This window comes from Felis catus, chromosome C2 (genome assembly GCF_018350175.1).
Source record: "Felis catus isolate Fca126 chromosome C2, F.catus_Fca126_mat1.0, whole genome shotgun sequence".
Classification (NCBI taxonomy): domain Eukaryota; kingdom Metazoa; phylum Chordata; class Mammalia; order Carnivora; family Felidae; genus Felis; species Felis catus.
The window spans coordinates 151530598-151551752 of NC_058376.1; the positions used below are offsets into that span (position 1 = coordinate 151530598).

The window sequence follows — 21155 nt, forward strand, 5'->3', positions numbered from 1 at the left end:
GACCTGAGCTGAAATCAAGAATCAGATGGTCAACTGACTGAAGCCCCCCAGGTGCCCCAAAGAATTAATATGTTTTTGAAAATTTGTTTACAAACACGAAACCATATAGAGCCTTGGTTTGCAACTACTGCTGTCCTAATGCATTAATTTGGATATTTGAAAGATGAATTTTAAAAAGTATAAAATTTTCAGCCTCACATGGAAGTGCGAAATAAGCTTTTTAATGTAAGCCTGTCATGACATCAGTCAGAAATGTGGGGAAATTGAGAAGCTGCATAAATTTTCCTGTAACTCTTTAATGATTCTCTACTAAGAGTTTGATATATAACAGACATCATAACATCATAACTACATTATAATATCATAACATTATAACATCATAACTATGTAAGTATGCATAAGTAAGTCAATTTTATATAAGTACATACAGAGACTCAGAATGCGTCAGATGTTTATATCAAAAATTGTGCTATTTTATGCCTTGTCAGTAACTCCTCAGGTTTAAATGCAGTCTTAGAAGGTATGATACTAAGTGACTCATCATGCAACAGTTCACTTATTTCTGAACACACTGGGAAAAAATAGCCTTTGGTTCTTTTTATTACTTTTTGTCTATATTTTCCACATGCCAATATTGGAAATATACACCAGTCTCTTGAGCTCCAAAAATGTTTCCACCTCCTTCCAACCTCCCACTGGAGGGCAGTAGAGAACCATCCAGACCATCACTGATTTTGGACCTCCCTGGCTCTAATGTGACAAATTAAATCTTAAAATGCCTAATACTTATTTCCTTCTGCTAAAATGTCATAATCAAAGTATCTTTTCAGGAAATCAATATGCTTCCATAAAAAAGCCATAATTTATTGTAAAAATAAAAGAAAATAGAGCAAAAGTTTTGCATTTATAAGCATATACTAAGTGGAAAAAATTAAAACTACATCACAAATGTGCTTTGTTTGCGGTGGGATTTTTGTAGCCGACTGGCTGAAACTTCCCAAAATGCTAGTCCTAAAAAGTACATTGGATGTGAATCTTGCTCCACAAACTCTGCTATAGCACATTAGATTATTAAAATTATATCAACCATAATTTTGAGCACCCAGCCAGCCAAAATGATGGCGAAGTCTACTTAAGTCATTTCTTAGACTCCCCTAGTCACCCTGATCCAAGTAAATCACTCATAGATTTCAGGAGTTATATATAGGGAGGCACAGTAGTCCCAGGCCACAGTGGTTAGGTCTGCGATGCCCAGTGCCCTTTGAAAGTAGCCAGGCTTCTGGCTTTTTCCTGCACAGGAAATGGGATTTTTTTTTGTTATAGCTGGAAATCCCGGTGCCTTGGTCCCTGTTTCCCTGAGATCACTAGCCATCATTGATCAGGTTCTGTCACTGTTAGGAGGAAAATTTTTCCTTTACCCTTCAAGGTTCTCTTGGCTGGCCTAAGAATTAAGTCGACATGAGGCAGAATCACAGGAAAAAAATTTAAATTTAATTACATACATAGGGGGACTCCATAAGAATATGAAACCCACAGGCAGTCAGGAAATTGAGGCTTATCCAGAGCTAAGGAGAAAGGGCTAGGGGTCTGGGACTTCAAAAGGAAGATAATTCCCAGGAAGACAAAAGAGATAAACGTTTGGTAAACAAATGTGTGTTGGGCCATCCAGAAACAATGGGACATAAAGAGGAGTTTTGTACTGTAGTTGTTTATGGTGATTGCTCCCTTCCTGGAGCGGGTCCTCTGTCTAAATTCTTTTAGGCCGTCAGTGGGAAGGTCAAAGTTTCTTCCTCAGCCTTTTGTTTCTTAAAAATAACCAGCCTAAAATAATCCACAAGCCAAAGAGAAACATTTTGGGGAGGCAGATTTGCATCCTTTACAGTCAGTCACCAACCTGGACGCTTTCAACAGTGGTCGCAGGTCGTCACCCCTTGCAGAACCTTTCCTGATTTCATTGACTTCTCTGCCTTCCAAAGAGAATGATTTTTTTCCCCTACTCACCCTTTCCCACCTAGATTCATAGTTTAACCTCTTCAGTGATCCCCGGCTTTCACTGAAGGCAAAACCAGAGGTAGTCTTTAGGCATAAGGCCTACTAAGCACTGGGGACTGGCAACCATCAGCAGAAGGTGGGGAAGGAAGGAAAATTGCAGCAAAACCAAAATACAGTCTAATGTCTTAACAAATTATCCCCGCAGAAGCTGGAGCTGAAGACCATTCTTTGCCTAGTAATCTCCCAATGGAAACCACAGGCATTCTTCATGCCTCTAAGCACCTTCCAACTGCATTCAAAATCAGGGCGGTGAGTCTGGAAATCTTTCTTTGTTAATTTGTTGTACATGAATGCCTGTAGAAGCCTTTGAATGGTAAATGCTGTGGGAGGGGCAGTTTCCATGGTGACTTTTCAGTGCACCCTTTTCCTTGCACTTCAATTAGATCTTCATTGCTGAGCTGCTGTGAATGAGAAGGTAAGGACTCGGTCACATCTGGAGGGCAGGAGGCTGCATCTAGATGCAGCCTCTCTAGATGCAGATACATTGTGAACCCGCTGACTTGTACTATGCTCGCCTGGTCCCATCTCTACACGGTTGCCCCAGCCCCACTGTGGGAAAAGATGTTGGCAACACCCATGACAAAAGGTCAATTTCCTTAACACCCGAACAAGTTAATGTGAACAATACCAAAACAATAGGGAAAAATGGGCAAAGGACATAAATAGCTCCCAGAGAAAGAAAATTGATGGCTTACATTATATGAAAATATGCCAATCTAATTCATAATGAAAGAGATATGTACTTAATTAGATAAAGATTCCATTTTTTACCTACCACCCTGGAAAAGATCTTAAGGTTTGATAATGTGCTGTGTTCAGAGAATATGAAAAACCATCATTTTATACACTCTTAGTGGGTGGATAAATGGGTATAATTTCTTTGGAGAATGATTTAGTCCTTCTTCTAGAAAGACATCCTACAAGTGTAATTACATTTGACTTAAAAACACAAGTAAAATCATATTTATCGGAGCCTTGTTGAAGCAAATGATGAATAGATTAAATGAGTTACTGATAAATCAGACAGTTACCCAGACAGAGACAAAAATAAAGTTAGGTTTTCCTCACACCCCATGAGTTGTGTGTTCAGCCTATTGGCTAAACACTGTTAAAGGATAATTCTCAAAAAAAAAAAAAAAAAAAGTAAAATCATGACTCTCATGCAGATATAAAATGAACACGTGTTCCAGATTTTATTTTGCTCATAACGAAGGAACTAGGCAGATGTCATAACTGGCTCAAAGGAGAAGTCAGAGAAGGACAAATTCATGTGGAGTAAAGGAGTGTTGAAATGAATGTGCAAAATGTGGGTTTTCCACAGGTGGGGGAGCTTGTCCCTGCACCTGCCAGCATTGATTTGCATGTGGGTAGACAGGAGTTACTTTGCATTGTTATCTGTGATTTACAGAGTTGTAAAATAGCTCTCAGAAACAGAATCAGTTAGGCTGCAGGGTGTGCTGTGGTGCAGTTTCCACGGTAGCTATTTTCTGTACGAGCTTTAAGTGACTTAAGTGATAAATGCGAGGAGTCTAATAGAGTGTAAAACACTGGAGGCCCAATTATATTCCAAAAAGGACGTTGAAGTATGGGCACATGTATATATGCACATACACATCGACTGTTCCTCTACGGAGACAGAAGAAATCGGTGATTGTGGCTGACACTCAGGAGAGGGATTGAAAGTTGGGAATGTGAAGCGAAAGAGGAATCTGTTTTTCACCGTCCACCTTTATATATTGCTTGATTTTTTTCCTTTACATTTGCCACGAGTATGTATTATTTTTCCAAGGCAATCTTTTGTAAACCTCCGTGTGACAAATAATAAAGCAATAACATGTATAAATCAAGCATCACAGGAAGTACGACGCGGAGAAATGCATAGAAATGTAATAGGGGAGGGGAGTCCTTAACAAACCTCTTTCGGGCTTTGATTGTTGATCAGACAAAAAATAGATAAAGCAATGAAAAGCAGCCTTCAGCACGGATTGCATATTAAGACCAATTAGGGAGCTTCTTTGGAAAAGCTGTTTTATTTCAAACCTATGCAGAAGCAGACAGACCCGCCTAATGAACCCAGGGGACCCAGCACCCACCTTTCACAGTTTTACCAATTCATGGCCAGCTAATTCTCCCTCCACTTTCCCTCTTTGCATACTATATTGAAGCAATCCCAGGAATCATATGCTTTCATATACAAACATTTTCTCTAGCAAGTATCTCTAAAATGTAAGGAATCTTGTAAAAAACATAGCCACAATGCCATTATCACTTTTTTAAATAAAAAAATCACAAGCACAGTATTCTTATCACACCTGAAAAATAAACGGCAACTCTTTAACTTCATCAAAGATTCAGTGTTAAAATCTCTGATTGTTTTATGAATGTCATTAAAAAAAACCAGTTTTGTTTGAATTAGGACCTGAATAAGGTCCACACATTTTGATTAGTTGACCCATCTCTCAAGTCTTTTATTGTAATCTAAACATTATCTGGGGGGCTTCTAGAAACTGTTGTTGTCCAGGCTCCATCCTGACAGTGTTGAATTTTACCTGAGCCCAGTGCTCTGGAAAACAGTGACAGTCAAGGCACGCACACGCACAAAATCTCTTTTGTGTTCTGGAAAAGGCTTACTACAAAGAACCATCATTTCCCATATGACTTAGGTAAGTCTCATGCATGCTGCCTTGTTTACCTATTACAGGGCTAGGCACAGACCCTCTCAGTTCCCAGCCGTGGCCTCATAGATGATTAGCTGACCCGCTTGTTCCCGCTGACCAATCAGAACAAAATCCTTGTTAACCAAACTTTGGTAAAGAGTCTCTTCAAGTCTCTGAGCTTTGCCCCACCCCTAGCCTGAGCCAGCACATAACTCCTCCTTAATAGCCTCTCCTCAGGGTTTACATTCTCTGATCTACTGTCCCATTAGGTCACCCTTTCACCCCACTTCCCCACATCTAGTTCCTTCCAGTCTTGTTTATTCTTCTCCATAAAGGCAGAATTCTTCTTGCCTAACACTCGAGATCTTATGGTCAGAGCTTCTCCCTGCAGCACCAATCCCTCCCTCCCAGCTCCTTCTCATTAGTCCTTTCCAGGAGTCTCTCCTTACTAAATCTGGATTTGTTTTTTTATTTGACAATTCCCAGAAATTTTGATATATTTATCTCCCATTGATTATAATATGAAATGAGATTTGAGAACCACTGCTTAACAGATGTCAACCATGCAATTATGAGGATAATCTAATACATGTATATCTGTGTTTGTGTTCCTCTAGAAAACAGGTTCTGAGGCGAGGTCTTGTGCAGATGGTTTATTTAGGAGGTAATCTCAGGAAGCACAAGAGAGAGAGAGCAGGATGGAGGAGAACCCCATCCACGATGCACAACGAGCAGGTTTCACCTATGGGTAACTGAAACTTAGTTCCTTTGGGGGACTCTTGGAAGAACATGTAGAATGTATGTTAGATTTGACCTCTCCAGGGACAGCAAAGCTGGAGTATTTATCCGCTTTCTCCTGTCCTTCACTGGTTGAGCAGTTGTCTCTGAGGGTTTTAAGTCCCAAACTTTGCTGGGCACTTTCAAGCAGAGAAGCAGAAATGTATAGGTTTTTGAGGGGACCATCAGCACATTGTCCCCTGCAGCTGCAGGCAAAGTCCGAGGGGTAGGGAACTGGAATCAAGAGCGTGTGCTACTGTGTTGAACTTTATACCTACAGAGAATACCCCTTTTCACTTCTGGCGAGTGCCAATCGAATGGCAAAAGTTGGCCACAAAGGATTCCCTATAAATTCCCACAGACATTTTAACTAAGATTTGTTGGATACTTACTCTGTGCTAAAGGATTTACATGGATTATCTTCATTTAATTCTCAGGGCAACACCTGAAATAGGTATGATTATTATCTCAGTTTTACAAATGAAGAAATTGAACCTCAGGTTAAATACTCTGCCCAAGGTCATACAACCAGGAAAGACAGAGCAGGGATTTAAATCCCAGCCTCCTGACTCCAGAAAACAGTGCTAATCGCTCCGCGGTATGCTTCCACATAGCCTTTAATCATAATGTGGGAAAACTACAGATTAATAATAACAATGCTATAACGATCCAACAATAAATACTCCTATCGTTTGGGGATTAAAAAAATTTCTCTATAGAGAAAATGAAAACGCCAATAAGAAAAACCCTATATGGCCAAATAGATGAGTTCTGGTTATAGCTGTGATGAAAAGGAATATCATTATAAGTAAGAGTGACATTATATGAATTAAGCATTCTGCTCAAAAGGTTAGGAAAAGAATAAATCAGCATTGGATAATGTAAGTAAGGAATTAATAAAAATAACAATAGAGAGGACTTCCAATTCAGCTCACGATGGAGTAACGGGAATTAGATGTACCCTCCTGCCTGGATAATCAAAAAGCAGACAAAACGTATGAAACAGGTTTTCAAGACACTCCATCAGGCAACAAAGGACAGTGATCCCTGATGGGAAACGAGGTGAGCCCAACCTTGAGAGAGTTTCCAGGCCTTGGTGGAAGAAGGGGAACCCAGGCAGAGCCCAGCAGACTCCTTGAGGAGGAAGGAACTCGGAGTCTGGAGGAGAATAAGAAAGCTGGAGTTCTCAGGATGGGCTACGAAACAGGAGAAAACTGCACATTGGGAGAAACCCAGAGACATGTAGAGTGTTCTCACGTCTTCAGTAGAATACTGGTCAGTGAATGCATGTAGAGAAATAACCTGTGGACAGGGAAAGCAGCACCCAAAAGTGTGAGAGGTAGCAATGCACAGTGCTCACACAGAGCCAGGAATGGTGCCTCTTCCCACCAGCCAGACTGGGAAACCTCAAGACGCACAGGGCACTGGGTAAGGTACACACAAGAGTCTTAACCTCCATACTGGGAAACAGTCAGCCCTAGAATGAGCACTGCGGAAGTCCCACCCAACAAATCATCAAACCAAGACCGAAGGATCAAACGCTTTCCAAGTTACTTAGTAGTGGCCCAGAACGAAGCTCAGAAATATTTACCGGAAGACAAATTGTCCATACATAACAAGTGAATTTTATAATATCTGCTATCCAATATATAACTGCCAGGCAATGCAAAGAAGTAGGAAGTATGACCCGTGATGAAGGGACAAATTATTCAGTTGAAACCACCCAGAATGGACACAGATATAAGAATTAGTAGACAAGGATATAAAGTTATAACCATATACATATGTTCAAAAAGTTAGGTAGAGACATGGAAGATGTTTTAAAAAACACTCAAATAGAGCTTTCAGAGATGAAAATTAATAAGTGAGCTGTGGGACAACTTCAAGTACCCTAATATAAATATAGTTGGAGTCTCCGGGGGTGGCGGGGAAGACAAAAAAAAAATTTAAATAAATAATGATTGAAAATTTCCCAAACTTGAGGGAAACTATAAACATATACATATGAAACTTCACAAATATTCAAGCACAAAGTTGAAGAAAACAACATTGGCGCCCATCATAATTGATGAGGGAGCGTAAGGCAAGCTGACACCCCCACACCCCGCCCCCCCTCCACTCCCAGTAGGGATACGTGGGACATTCCTCAGGCACTCCTGGCTGCCTAAGAATAAAGGAAAGGGGAAAATAAATGGTTAACTGAGAGATCACGGTTCTGCAGGACGTGAGTTTCCATCAGTTTACAAATGTACAAATGTCTTAGCAAATTATAAGAAAAAGGCAATCTTATCAATAGCCTAATCTCGAGAAACCCATAGACTCAGTTTCCTGGAGCCCCCTCCCCTCCATAGTGATGGGGAACAAAGACAAGAAGGAAATGGCAGGTAAAATTAAATTTCTCTGTAACCTGCAGTCCGTTGACAAATACTTGAGGCAAATACAGAGAGAACATTTCTCTGGGAACCCTCTACTGTCCTAAGGTTAATGCCTTACTAAAGGGAAAACAATCTTAGCTTGACAATAGCAAGGCCTCTGGTGTCTTAGGAGTCCTCATTAGCATATGAAAGTCCTTTTGGAGGCCTCCCTTTTGCTTGCATCTACCTCAAATCCATGGTATATAATCAGTTGCTCTTCACAACCCCAGTGCTGCTCTTTCGGCCCATGGGTAGGGTCCCTGTGCTTTAATAATGTCTTTTTGCGTCAAAGACATCTCAAGAATTCTTTCTTGGTCATCAGATCTGGACCCCTACTACTCCAAAACCCCGTCAATAATCAAATGGCTTGGGGCGCCTGGGTGGCGCAGTTGGTTAAGCGTCCGACTTCAGCCAGGTCACGATCTCGCAGTCTGTGAGTTCGAGCCCCGCGTCAGGCTCTGGGCTGATGGCTCAGAGCCTGGAGACTGTTTCTGATTCTGTGTCTCCCTCTCTCTCTGCCCCTCCCCCGTTCATGCTCTGTCTCTCTCTGTCCCAAAAATAAATAAACGTTGAAAAAAAATTAAAAAAAAATAATCAAATGGCTTAAAAGCAGTGATAAAGAGAGAATCTTGAAAACAACTAGAGAAAAAAGGCATTCTACATATGGAGGAACAAGGGTAAGGATGAGTTCAGATTTCTTGTTGGAAATAATGCAAGTGAGAAGATAATAGAGCAATAGCTTTAAGCGCTAAAAGAAAAAAAAACCCATCAACCTAGAATTCTATACTCAATAAAATATCTTTCAAAAATGAAGGTGAGGGGCGCCTGGGTGGCTCAGTCGGTTGAGCGTCCAGTGACTTTGGCTCAGGTCATGATCTCACGGTCTGTGAGTTCAAGCTCTGCGTCGGGCTCTGTGCTGATAGCTTGGAGCCTGGAGCCTGCTTCGGATGCTGTGTCTCCCTCTCTCTCTGCCCCTCCCCACTCATGCTGTGTCTCTTAAAAAAATTTTTTTTAAATAAAAAAAAAGAAGGTGAAATAAAGTGAAAGGTTTTTAAACTTAACGAAGGTGGAAAGAATTAATCACTACTACATCACACACAAGAAGAAATATTAAAGGATGTCCTTCAGGCAGGAGGAAAATGATGCCACATAGAAATCTGGATCTATACAATGAAATACACAGCAACGGTTCCATTGATGTGGAGGCATTTCTACACAATGGAGATAAATAAGACTTTGTCTGGAATTGGGATTCATTAAGGTGCTTCCTAATACCTGCAAATTCGATAGGAAAGGTCAGTCACTATAGGGGAAAGGGATAATAGCAACACCAAAAGGCAGGATGATTAAGAATGAAGGTTGGGGTCACCTTACTAGGTAAAGAATTCCAAGCAGCCAAGGTTCTGAATGAAGTCAAGGGCAACATGGAATGGGTAGAGGGAGAAGGATATGATAAATAATCAGCTGTGGCCTTGTGATCAGTTATGAAGTTGAGAACTAAGGCTGCTCTATTATGTGTATTTTAATGAGTGATTTCAACACCCCGTTCCTTTCCCTGTGGTTTTGCATAAAGAGTTTTGGCAGTGCTTGTGGAGGGGGGGGGCTCAGTTGGTTAAGCATCTGATTCTTAATTTCAGCTCAGGTCATGATCCCAAGGTCATGGGATCGAGCCCTGCATCAGGCTCCATGCTGAGCATGGAGCCTGCTTAAGATTCTCTCTCTCTCTCTCTCTCTCTCTCTCTCTCTCTGTCTCTCCACCCCTCCGCTCTCTCTCTCTAAAAAAAAAGTGTTTATAATTTTATAATTTCAAACTTTATAGGCAACCAGGTTATGAGGCATCACACTCAGGCCTGATGGTGCTGCATATCCCTTGGAGATCCTAGACTTGATACGGACAACCTGGTAGATGGAACTGTGTTCCCTCTTGTTGGGGAGAAGGTGAGAGCATCTTCATTTGTAGGATACATCTTCTGCCTAGCCTAATCTCCAGAAACCCATAGGCTGACAACCCTTTGTGTTGTGTTGGTTCCAGCCGATTCATAGTGATGCTATTGGCTAGGAATGCTAAAGCACTTGCCCAGACCTATTTTATTGTTAGCAAGACCCCACAGACAGTCCCCACCAGGGCCAGCATTGTGGCTGGATTAGCCCTTGAGATTCTTCTTCTTATTTTTTAATTACTATTTTATTATTTTTTAATGTTTATTTATTTTTGAGAGAGAGAGAGAGAATGCAAACAGGGGAGGGGCAGAGAGAGGGGAGACACAGAATCCGAAGCAGGCTGCAGGCTCCAGGCTCTGAGCTGTCAGCACAGAGCCCAACCCGGGGCTCAAACTCACAAACCTCGAGGTCATGACCTGGGTGGAAGTCAGATACTTAACCGACTGAGCCACCCAGGTGCCCCTTGTGATTCTTATCATGATTGTAGGATGCATTTCGGCAAGAAATGATCAGAGAACTTTGAGGAACAGGATTTATTACTCACAAGTGCTGGAGGGCCATATAGTGAGGTCTAGGGTAAAGGGAAAAGAGGGAGGGAAGGAAAGAAAGAGGGAGAGAGAAAAAGAGAGGGAGAGAGAGGACCTAGGGCTCTGCCTTTATTAGGGTCCAAGGGTGGGTTGTCTGGGGTTTCATAAGTTTCATTGGCTAATTTAACACTGAAGAGTGGGAATTAATTAGGGCATGGGACAAGAGAATCAGGGTCAGACAAGGTTCTGACAAGAGAATCAGAATTGAGTGGTCAGTTGTCTAGGTTACCCAGTGCTCTCTGAAAGCGGAAACTTCATGGGTAGTGGTGGCTCGATTCCTTATCTGGCTGTTTTGCTAGTAGCTGTGTCACACAGCCGGCAAAATGTCTATTCAAGATGGATGTCTTTGAAAGTGGATGCCTCAGCAATCGAAAGCTTAACGCCAGGCACATACACTGCAGTTTTATGTTAGGCAGGGGCATGAAGTTGTTTCAGAGGGTTAAGCATGGGTAGAAAGATGGGAACGAATGCTGAGTAGCAAAAGGGGTGGACTGTGCTGATGTGGCTCTTGTCCATGCCTCACCTGGCCCCTTCCCTGATTGATGGGGGCTTGCCTGCCGCCCGCCACACTTTCCAGACCCTCATGTCTGCTGGCTTCTGGCCGCGTTTGGCACCACTGGGAACCCGGAAAGAAAAGAAAGGAGGAAGCCAGGGAATTTCTTTGTCTTCTTCTCTGTTCTGGGCATCATCTCTGGCGGGGGGCCACGTCTCCTCCATAGAACAGCTATGACATGTATACCCTTTTATGTCTGTGACAGTGTGTGTGTGTGTGTGTGTGCGCGCGCGCGCTTTTAAAATGTGCCTTTGAAATGTGTCGCTGGGTCACTCTGGTTGCTAGAGCTGCTAAGGAAAAAGATTGGAAGACACTATTAACGATGCAGTCTGTTAAAGGTGGTTTTCTCTAAGTGGTAGCATTATTGATGACTTTTCTTCATTTGGTTATTTTTAAAAAAGAAAAAACAGTATGCCCCCTCTCACCTCCGTTAATACTCTTTGATGAATAGTGCAAACTGTCACCTGGTATTTATTTTCATGCACGCCTAATTGCAGCTAATCAAGCATCTACCTTGCATTTACAGGCTCTTGCTCCAGGTACATTTTTAGCTATCCTCAGTAAAGAAACATAATTGCAGTAGAAACCATAGAAATGAACATAAGAAAAAGTAAGAGCATCATCACTTATTACTTAAGCATAATTCCTTTTTTCTAGCCACAGAGATCAGGAAGAGAAAACAGCATCTTAAATAGAATTTACCAAGCAGAGAAGCTGTTGACAAGGAGCTCAGATAAAAACACCATGGCATTTGCATGTAATGAAACTGTATCCACAACGCCAGTTTTACTAGATGAATAGAATTATGGATTATTTAATTGGCAAATCTTGAAGCCCAAATCAAATGCTATTTTCTTCTCCAAAATGTTTTCATTTCTGTGTTAAAGATAAAAGAGTTTCCTTGTTCAGATCAATCTGACCTGCCTTTGCTGTCCAGAATGTTACTGGTAGAGCCTACAATAGGTTTTTAGACTTAATTGTAATCTTAGTGACCATCAAGTGCAGCCCTCTAATTTAATAGGAAATTGAGACCAAGTGACTTGGTTAGGCGAGTAAGTGGCAAAGCCAGGACCACAAACCACCCTCTTGATTCTACCTTCACTGCTTCCCATAAATACTAGCGGCTCTCAAATAGTGGTTTGTCTTCAAACCACACCTACCCTCCTCAGTGTTCTGACTCTTGTGATTCTCTTATGTTCCCTTCCCCAGTTGAAAACCAGCATGTTATAATCTCCCACCTCTCAATTCAGAATTTAAAATCCCAAATTTACTATGTTATCTCTTGGCTTTCTACTGTGGGAGTTAGCGCTCTTTTGCCTACCGTCCTTTTAGCCCCCGGTCCTGACCCTAGTCCCCCAACATAGTTATGCCATACTTTTTTTTAAAGTTTATTTATTTATTTTGAGAGATACAGAGACAGCACAAGTGGGAGAGGGGCAGAGAGAGGGAGCCAGAGTATCCCAAGCAAGCTCTGTGCTGCTAGCACAGAGCCCGATATGGGGCTTGAACTCATGAAACCACGAGATCATGACCTGAGCCAAAACCAACAGTCGGCCGCTTAACTGACCGAGCCACCCAGGTGCCCCAGTTATGCCATACTTTTGATTAGACAATATCAGTTTACATTAATATGTCTATGCAAATAAATGCTTTCCTCAGCTGAGCCATGCAGTATGCTATGGATACCTTCCTTTTCTATTTGATTTTCTCTTTTCTCTGGAGTTTACAGTTGTTCGTTTGCTTAGGTCTACTTAATGCTAATGCAGTCCACACACTCCACTAGCTGTCTAAATTAGTAGTTCTCAACCTTTTTGGTCTCATAATATTATGAAGGATCCCAAAGAGTTTTTGTTTATGTAGGTCATATCCACTGACATGTGCCATATTGGAAATCAAAACCGAAAAAAATATTTATATATACATTCAAAAGAATTAGTAAATCTATTTCATGTAAACATAAATAATATTTTTAATGAAATATAACTATATTTCCAAATCAAAATACATTTAATAAGAAGAGTGGTATTATTTTGTGTATTTTCAAGTATCTTTAATGTTGGGCTTATCAGTGGACATCTGGCTTCTCATTTCTACTTCTGCATTCAATCTGTTGTATGTATGTTGTGTGTTTTTTTTTTATTTTTTTAAATGTTTTTATTTATTTTTGAGACAGAGAGAGAGCATGAACGGGGGAGGGGCAGAGAGAGAGGGAGACACAGAATCGGAAGCAGGCTCCAGGCTCTGAGCCATCAGCCCAGAGCCGGACACGGGGCTCAAACTCACAGACCGCGAGATCATGACCTGAGCCGAAGTCGGACGCTCAACCGATGAGCCACCCAGGCGCCCCTGTATGTTGTATGTTAAGTAGCCTCTGGAAAACTCCACCGTATGCCCATGTGGAAATAGTTTGACCTTGCAAATTCCCTGACAGGGTCTTGAGGACCTTCTACAGTCACTGGACCTCATTTTGAGAATTACTGGTTTAAATATGTTCAGATGCAACAGGTGTTTCTGGATCCTCTGTGTTCTCCAATACGGCCTGGTTTCCCTCTATGTCAAGTGCTTAGCTATTATCCCGGGATCTCCCTTCACCTGTCTCCAAAGGAAACATCCTTTGTTTCATATATCCCAAGGCTTCCTCTTACTGGTTTTGGTGGAGTATATCCTGCAGTAGCTTTCTTTAAAATGATGCATGGGTGGGGCGCCTGGGTGGCGCAGTCGGTTAAGCGTCCGACTTCAGCCAGGTCACGATCTTGCGGTCTGTGAGTTCGAGCCCCGTGTCAGGCTCTGGGCTGATGGCTCAGAGCCTGGAGCCTGTTTCCGATTCTGTGTCTCCCTCTCTCTCTGCCCCTCCCCCGTTCATGCTCTGTCTCTCTCTGTCCCAAAAAATAAACGTTGAAAAAAAAATAAAAAAATAAAATAAAATGATGCATGGGAAACACACTTTCATAGACCTTGCATGTCCAAAAATATTCTACCTTCATACTCCATTGGAATTTGGCTGAATTTATAATGATTGGAAATTATCTTTCCATCATTATTTTGAATGCATTACTCCATCATCTTTTCTTTTAGCTTCCTACGTTGTCTTCGCTGATGAGTCAAAAGCCATTGTGATTCCTGATCCTGGTATTTTATCCTCAGGGAATTTTTAGTACTTTCTCTTTGTTCCCCCTGTTCTGAAATTTCACAGTGATATATCTTGGTGTGAGCCCACTGGAGTTTCCTGAGTGGTAGGAGTGAGAGGAACATCTTTTGTTATTTATAACAAATCCATTTCAAGCATACCTGAGTTTATGTTAATGAAGTGACTCGAAGGTTGGGGGCTGGTTGCCAGAGGAACCAACCCTGTGGTTGGAGGGTTGGAACTTTTAGCTTTACCCCCTGACTTCTGGGGTGTCAGGAGTTGGGGAAAGGGAGGGGAAGGCTATGAATGGAGTTAGTCACCAGTGACCAATTTTTAATTAACCATGCCTACATAATGAAACCTTCATAAAAACCCTAAAAGAAAGGGTTTGGAGAGCTTCTTGGTTGGTGAAGCTGAGAAGGTGGTGCACCTCAAACTCCATGATAACAGAAGCTCCTGTGCTTGGGACCCTTCTGGACCTTGCCCAATGTACCTCTTCATCTGGCTTTTTATCTGTATGCTTTATAATATATCAGTGATATTAAGTAAAGTGTTTCCCTGAGTTTGTGAGCCATTATTGAACCTGAGGAGAGAGTTGTAGGAACCTCCATTTTGTAACCAAATCAGACAGAAGGATAGGTAACCTGAAGACCTATGACCTGTGATAGGTATGACTGGTTGAATCACTGGCCATTAGTGACTGACTTAACCTCTAGTCCCTGTCCTCTATCTGCAGGTCAGGTGTTGGGACTGCTAGATCCAACCCTCTAGTCACATGGTTGGTGCTCCCAGGCAACCATCCCCCATCCTGAGTCTATCTAGGGACTTTACAAAAATTATGTCATTAACATGAACTCAGGTGTGGTTGAAAGGGGCTTGTTATGAGTGAAAATCTTTACCGCTTTGGAGCCGTTTTAGGAAGCAAGGACAAAAGACCAAATATTATAGCAAAAGATGTTCCCATCACTCTTTATCCTTCAGGATGTTTTAGGGGCTCTGTTCCAGGAACGAGACAAAGACCAAATGTACATATTTATTACATATTACAATCTCATAAGAATATACACAGGTCTGGCTACCACTGTTCTGGAGGGAAGAGCACTGGGCATCTTAGCACTCAGCAAGCAAACATTCAGTCTTCCTAATTTCAAAATGGTGCCTGTTGCAGACATTGTTAGTTCACCTATGCCCCTCAAATCTTTAAGGTTTTTAATATACTTTATTTTTTTAAACTTTTTTTTAATGTTTTTATTTATTTTTGAGACAGAGAGAGACAGTGCATGAGCAGGGGAGGGGCAGAGAGAGAGGGAGACACAGAATCCGAAGCAGGCTCCAGGCTCCAGGCTATCAGCCCGATGCGGGGCTTGAACTCACGGACCATGAGATCATGACCTGAGCCGAAGTCGGACGCTTAACCGACTGAGCCACCCAGGAGCCCCTATACTTTATTATTTTTTTTAATGTTTATCTATTTATTTTGAGAGAGGGAGAGAGCACGAGCATGAGCGGGGGAGGGGCACAGAGAGTTGGAGAGAGAGAATCCCAAGCAGGCTCCACACTGTCAACACAGAGCCTGACATGAGGCTCAATCCCACAAACCATGAGACCATGACCTGTGCTGAGATCAAGAGTTGACGCTTAACTGAGTCACCAGGGTGCCCCTGTACTTTATTGTTTAGATCAATTTTATGTTCTCAGCAAAATCAAGTAGAAGGTACAGGTATTTCCCCAAATACCTTCTACTGCCACACATTCATACTCTCCCCAACTATCAACACCCCAAACCAAAGTGGTACACTTGTTACAGTCAATGAATCTACATTGACACATCAGTATCGACCAAAGTCTGTAGCTACCGTTAGGTTTCAGTCTTGATATTGTACATTCTATGGGCTTTGACAAATATATAATGTCATGTATGCACCACTGTAGTGTTGTATCAAATAGCTTCAATGCCTTAGAAGTATTCTGTGCTAGACCTATCCGTCCCTCCCTGACTCCTAACCCCTGACGTCACTGACCTTTTTACTGTCCTCATTGTTTTGCTTTTTCCAGAATATCACATTGTTGGAATCATACCACATATAGCCTTTTCACATTGGCTTCTTGCATTCAGTAGTATGCATTGAAGGTTCCTCTCTTTTCATATCATGATAGCTCATTTCTTTTCAGTACTAAGTAATATTCCATTTCTGGATGTACCGTAATTGATTTATCCATTCACTGACTAAAGGACCTCTCACTTGCTTCCAAGTTTCCATGATCCCTTTTGCCTCTGTGCTTTTGCTCATATGAATCATTCCAAATGGTGAAACTCAGCTCTCTTTTTACTTCATAAACATATTCCATTCACACAAAACATCTTTGAGTAAAGAGAATTTATGATAGCACTGGTCATGGGACGTATTATGGGCAAAATAAACTTACAAGTTCATGCTTTCATAGTCTTTGTATTTCACTTAAACTTCTTTATGCCTTATTGCTTAAGAATCACTGGTGAGATTTCAAAACTTACTATAAGCTACAGTGATCTAAACATTGTGGTACCAGGATAAGGATAACCATGTAGATGAATGGAATAGAATTGAAAGTTCACAAATAAACTCATATGTCTCTGGTCAATTGATTTTTAATAAGGATGCAAAAACCATTCATTGGGAACAGAATAGCCTTTTCAACAAATGGTGTTGGGACAACTGGATAGCCACATGCCAAAGAATGAAGTTGGACCCCTTACCTTACACCATATACAAAAATTAAAATGGAACAAAGACCTAGATGTGAGGCCTGAAACTATAAACCTCTGAGAAGCTAATGTAGGTATAAACCTTCATGACCTTGGGTTAGGCAATTGTTTCTTAAATATGACACCAAAAACATAAGCAACAAAAGGAAAAAAATAGACAAATTGGACTTCATCAAAATTAAAACTTTTGTGCCCCAAAAGATACTATCGAGAAAGTGAAAAGACAACTCACAGAATGGGGGAAATATTTGCAAATTATAGGATCTGATACGGACCTCATATCTAGAACATAGAATTCTTACATCTGAGCAACAAAGAGACAACCCAATAGAAATAGATATTTCTTCTAAGAACATATACATGTAGGGGAGGAAAAGTAGTTTTCCTGTACTCTTCTAGGTTCTTGGCTGAGATCCCTTATAATAAAAAGATTAACAAGAGAAAACATATTTAATTACATGTGTATGTACAGGAGCCCCACAAAGATCTGGGATAAAGAAGTGACCAAAGTAGGAAGCATTTTACCTTTTAGACAAGGAAACAATAAATTTCTGAAGAATTGACTGGTAAAGGGGTTTGGACTGAGGGTAGTAAAATGGAGAAGAAGTAACAAGTTTTAAGGATCCTTTTTGGCCTTAAATTCCCTGTCTCTAGTGATAAGGATGCTTCCTTTCATAGGGGAGATTTATCTCCTGCTTTCAGAAGGACAAAGACAGGTAAGAGTATCTGTCTTGTGCTTGGTGTTTCTCAAGTTTAATTCAAAATAATCAGTATGCCAAATGGCAAAGCTTGAGGTGATATATTCTGAGCCACTGCATACAAATAGCCAACAAGCACATGAAAAGATGCTCAATATCACTAGTCATTAAAGAAATGCAAATCAAAATCATAATAAGATACCACTTCATACTCACTAGGGTGGCTATATCTAGTGTGTGAAACATGGCGAATATACTAAAAACCACTGATTGTCCACTTTAAGAGGACTTAAATGGTGAATTGTGTGTTACACGAATTTTACCCCATTTGAAAACACTGACTTCAGGAGACTGATGAAACCTTGGGCTGTTTGACACAATCACAGGATTCATTCATTTAATAAATTTTGAGCGAGTGTTTTCCATGTGCTAGGTAGTGGAACACCTGCTAATAAAATTAAATCATGACAGCTATACTCAAAAAGCTTGAGTCTAGAGGAGGAGATGGACTATTAAACAATTAGGTTGCATGTGGTTAAGTGTTGTCAACAGAACTAAAACCTGTTTGAAGCACAGAGGAAAGGGAGAACAACTTTGGGAAAGTTGAGAAAGTCTTTGTAGAGGGGACATTTGAGCTTGATCTTGAAGAACAGTTTGCTGATTGGACCAGTAGTATAAAGAACGTGTGCAAAGTCAGATATGAAAGAATGAGCCATATTCCAAGAATGGATTTCCCTGTTACTGTGCAAGCCTTGAAGGCTTGTAGAGCCACACCCAACACAGTCCAGAGCAAACCAGACACAAAACCAGAATCTCTCAACAGTCTCCCATTAGGAGGAAGGGGTTTTAAGCCTTGCCAGACCTCCTCAGTGGGACTCCTCAGCCCTGACTAGTCCTAAGCAAATCTACGCAAATCATAGACTGCAATGCATTGCCCCCTAGAGTCCTTTATATTGTCTACAACAGTAACATTGGAAATGACGCTTACTTTCAATAGGTGGCAGTGTTCACAAAGCAGATACTTGTGTCTTTTTTTCCCCCAGGATTTTGGCTGTAGGTGTTGACCATAGCCTTAGGGCTTCACCATGCAGGGTCTGGAAGCCAGAGCCTGGAGGGACCCTAGTCAGCCTCTCAGCCAGCATCACTTACATCAGAGCTGACCACCTTCACCCGTGGTAGACTCCTCACATTTCTCCCAGAGGAGTCCTTTCACCCAGAAACTGCAGTGCTAATTCCTGTTTTTGAGTGCAAAGGAACGGCATTATCAGAGTGTTTGTTATCGGAGTACCCATAATTACCAGTTGGGAAGCAACCTCCCAACATGAAATGTTCACTGACAGACAGATCCCTTAAAGCCAGTCCCCCATCACATCTCCTTGTGGCTTAACGCTGACAATCTACTCCCACCCAACCTTGATGTCAGATGTTTTCATTGTGATTACTACTGTGTCAAACAATTGCAAAGTGAAATTGCCAGTCTCGCCAAAGATGTAGGATTTCGCTAAGATAATGGAAGTGTTGGTGGAGGACTGATTCAGTAATTATTACAAAGCCTCCAAGAAATGAGGGTCTGGCAGAGTTTATCTGGTTACAACTGAAAAAAAGAAACTCAACAATGATGATGACATAATGGAGGTTTCAGAAGGGGGTGAAGAGAAATTCAAAAATTAGGAGCAGCCCTGGGGAAAAGTCATGAAGCCCTCGACTATTTGCAAAATTTACTTTCTTTAAAACCTCACTGTGTAGTTCCAGTGAGAAATGATGAATGTTGTATTTTGCTATGTTACAATTTCTTTTTTTCAGAAAAAAAGCATGCCCCAAACAAGTCTGGATTCATTTTTCTGTTCCACGAATTAGTCCATTGCAGTTATAATCAAAATGTGGTTAAATATAAAATAAATTTACTTTCATCATTTTTAGTTCTTTTTGAGATAAATCTCTAATCCGCATTCCCATTTACCCCCTCTATTTGCTATAAAATGTTGCTTTCCATTTAAGTGGATTCACTTAAAGTGACCTTTTGCCAGGACCAATTATCCTCAAAAACCTTTTTTTTTTTTTTTCTTAAGGAACTCCTTAATTCTACCCTGTGAGAGCCTATAGGGCCCACTAGGCGTGAGAGCATTTTAGATGTGCTCTGTGTTTGGTTAGTGGAAATTGCAGACTCTCTGGGCTTTGTGAGGAATTCAGCTGCTGATATAACTGGCTGTCCATCCTTCCTTTAATGGTGCAGCCACATTTCTTTTCTTTTTTTTTTTTTACTTTTCTTTTTTTTTTACATTTATTTATTTTTGAGAGGCAGAGACAGAGCAAAAGTGGGGGAGGGGCAGAGAGAGAAGGAGACACAGAATCAGAATCAGGCTCCAAGCTCTGAGCTGTCCTCACAGAGCCTGATGTGGGGCTCGAACTCACAAGCCGTGATATCATGACCTGAGCTGAAGTCGGACGCTCAACCAACTGAGCCACCCAGGCACCCCTGGTGCAGCCACATTTCTTAAAAAGTGATACATGTAAATAAAATATTTATCAAGTGAATCAATTCTAAGGGAGGGGGGAAGTCCATACTTAAAAAACAGAGAATCCCCATGTTATACTAGGAGCAAAGAATTCCTCCTTTTTTGGAAGAGAAATGTTTTGAAAATTCTTCCCCTCCCTATCCCTAATTTATAGATATTTAATGTATTTATTTTTTAAACTGTGTGACCAGGGTGAAAGCGGGGAGGTCAGTTATCTGCAATAACCAAAGCAGGAAATGATGGTCACTTAAACCGAGGTAGAGGCAAAGAAAGTGTTCAGAACTGATTCGCTTTGAAGGTAGATCCAACATGTATTTTGGTACGTTGGATGTGTGATGCAAGAGAAGCAAAGAATGCTTCTAAGTTTCTTGGCTCCTGGAAGGACTGAGTTTCCATCAGCTGATGAGGGAAGACCGTTTCAAGCGTAAGAAAATCTTAGCCGTTTAGCTTTGGATATGCGAAATTTGAGATGTCTGCTAGTCATCCCCGTGGAGATGGTAAATAAGCAGTTGAAAATAGAGTTTAGAGATTAGGAGAGTGGTATAGGCTGGAGATATAAACTGTCACCAGCAGATAGATGATAATTAAAGCCACGTTGATGGAGGAGGTTGCCAGGGGTAGTAAAGAAGACAAGGGGCCCAGGATGGAGTCCCTGGGCACCAACATGTAAAGGTGTTGGGAAAAATAGGAGGACCCGAACTGAAGACTGAGAAGGAGCTGCCAGAGGAGAACCAAGGGAGTATGGTGACCTGGAAACAAAGGGAAGAAAGTGGATATAAGAGGAGAGAATGGCCAACTTTATCACGGGTCACTAAATGGCTGAAAGCTAGACATTGAGTTTAACAACTTGGGATGCAGCGGTGACTTTGGCATGAGAGGTTTTGTCATGGGGATCGAGGCAAAAGCCTGACTGGAATGGGATTCAGAAAAGGCAGGAGGAAAAGAACAGGAGACTGAAAGAAGAGATGGCACTTTGGGGAGGTTTCGAGCAAAAGGAAGTAGAGAATTGGGGCAGAAACTGGCAGGGGAAGTGGAGTCAAGAGAAGGTTTTGATTTATTTTTTGGTGTGGGGGAAATATCAGCATGT

General features: G+C 41.4%; 1 protein-coding gene across 2 annotated transcripts in view; it reads left to right on the forward strand.

The window, feature by feature from the left end:
• The window catches only part of SCN11A (sodium voltage-gated channel alpha subunit 11), a 144271-nt gene continuing 123116 nt past the window's right edge, over positions 1 to 21155 (forward strand). The window contains exon 1 of one of the 2 annotated variants that reach the window (XM_045037847.1): positions 1 to 2301. The gene's annotated coding sequence lies outside the window, so the exon portion shown is untranslated. The remainder of the gene's footprint in view (positions 2302 to 21155) is intronic. The other variant, XM_045037845.1, reaches the window with a different exon arrangement.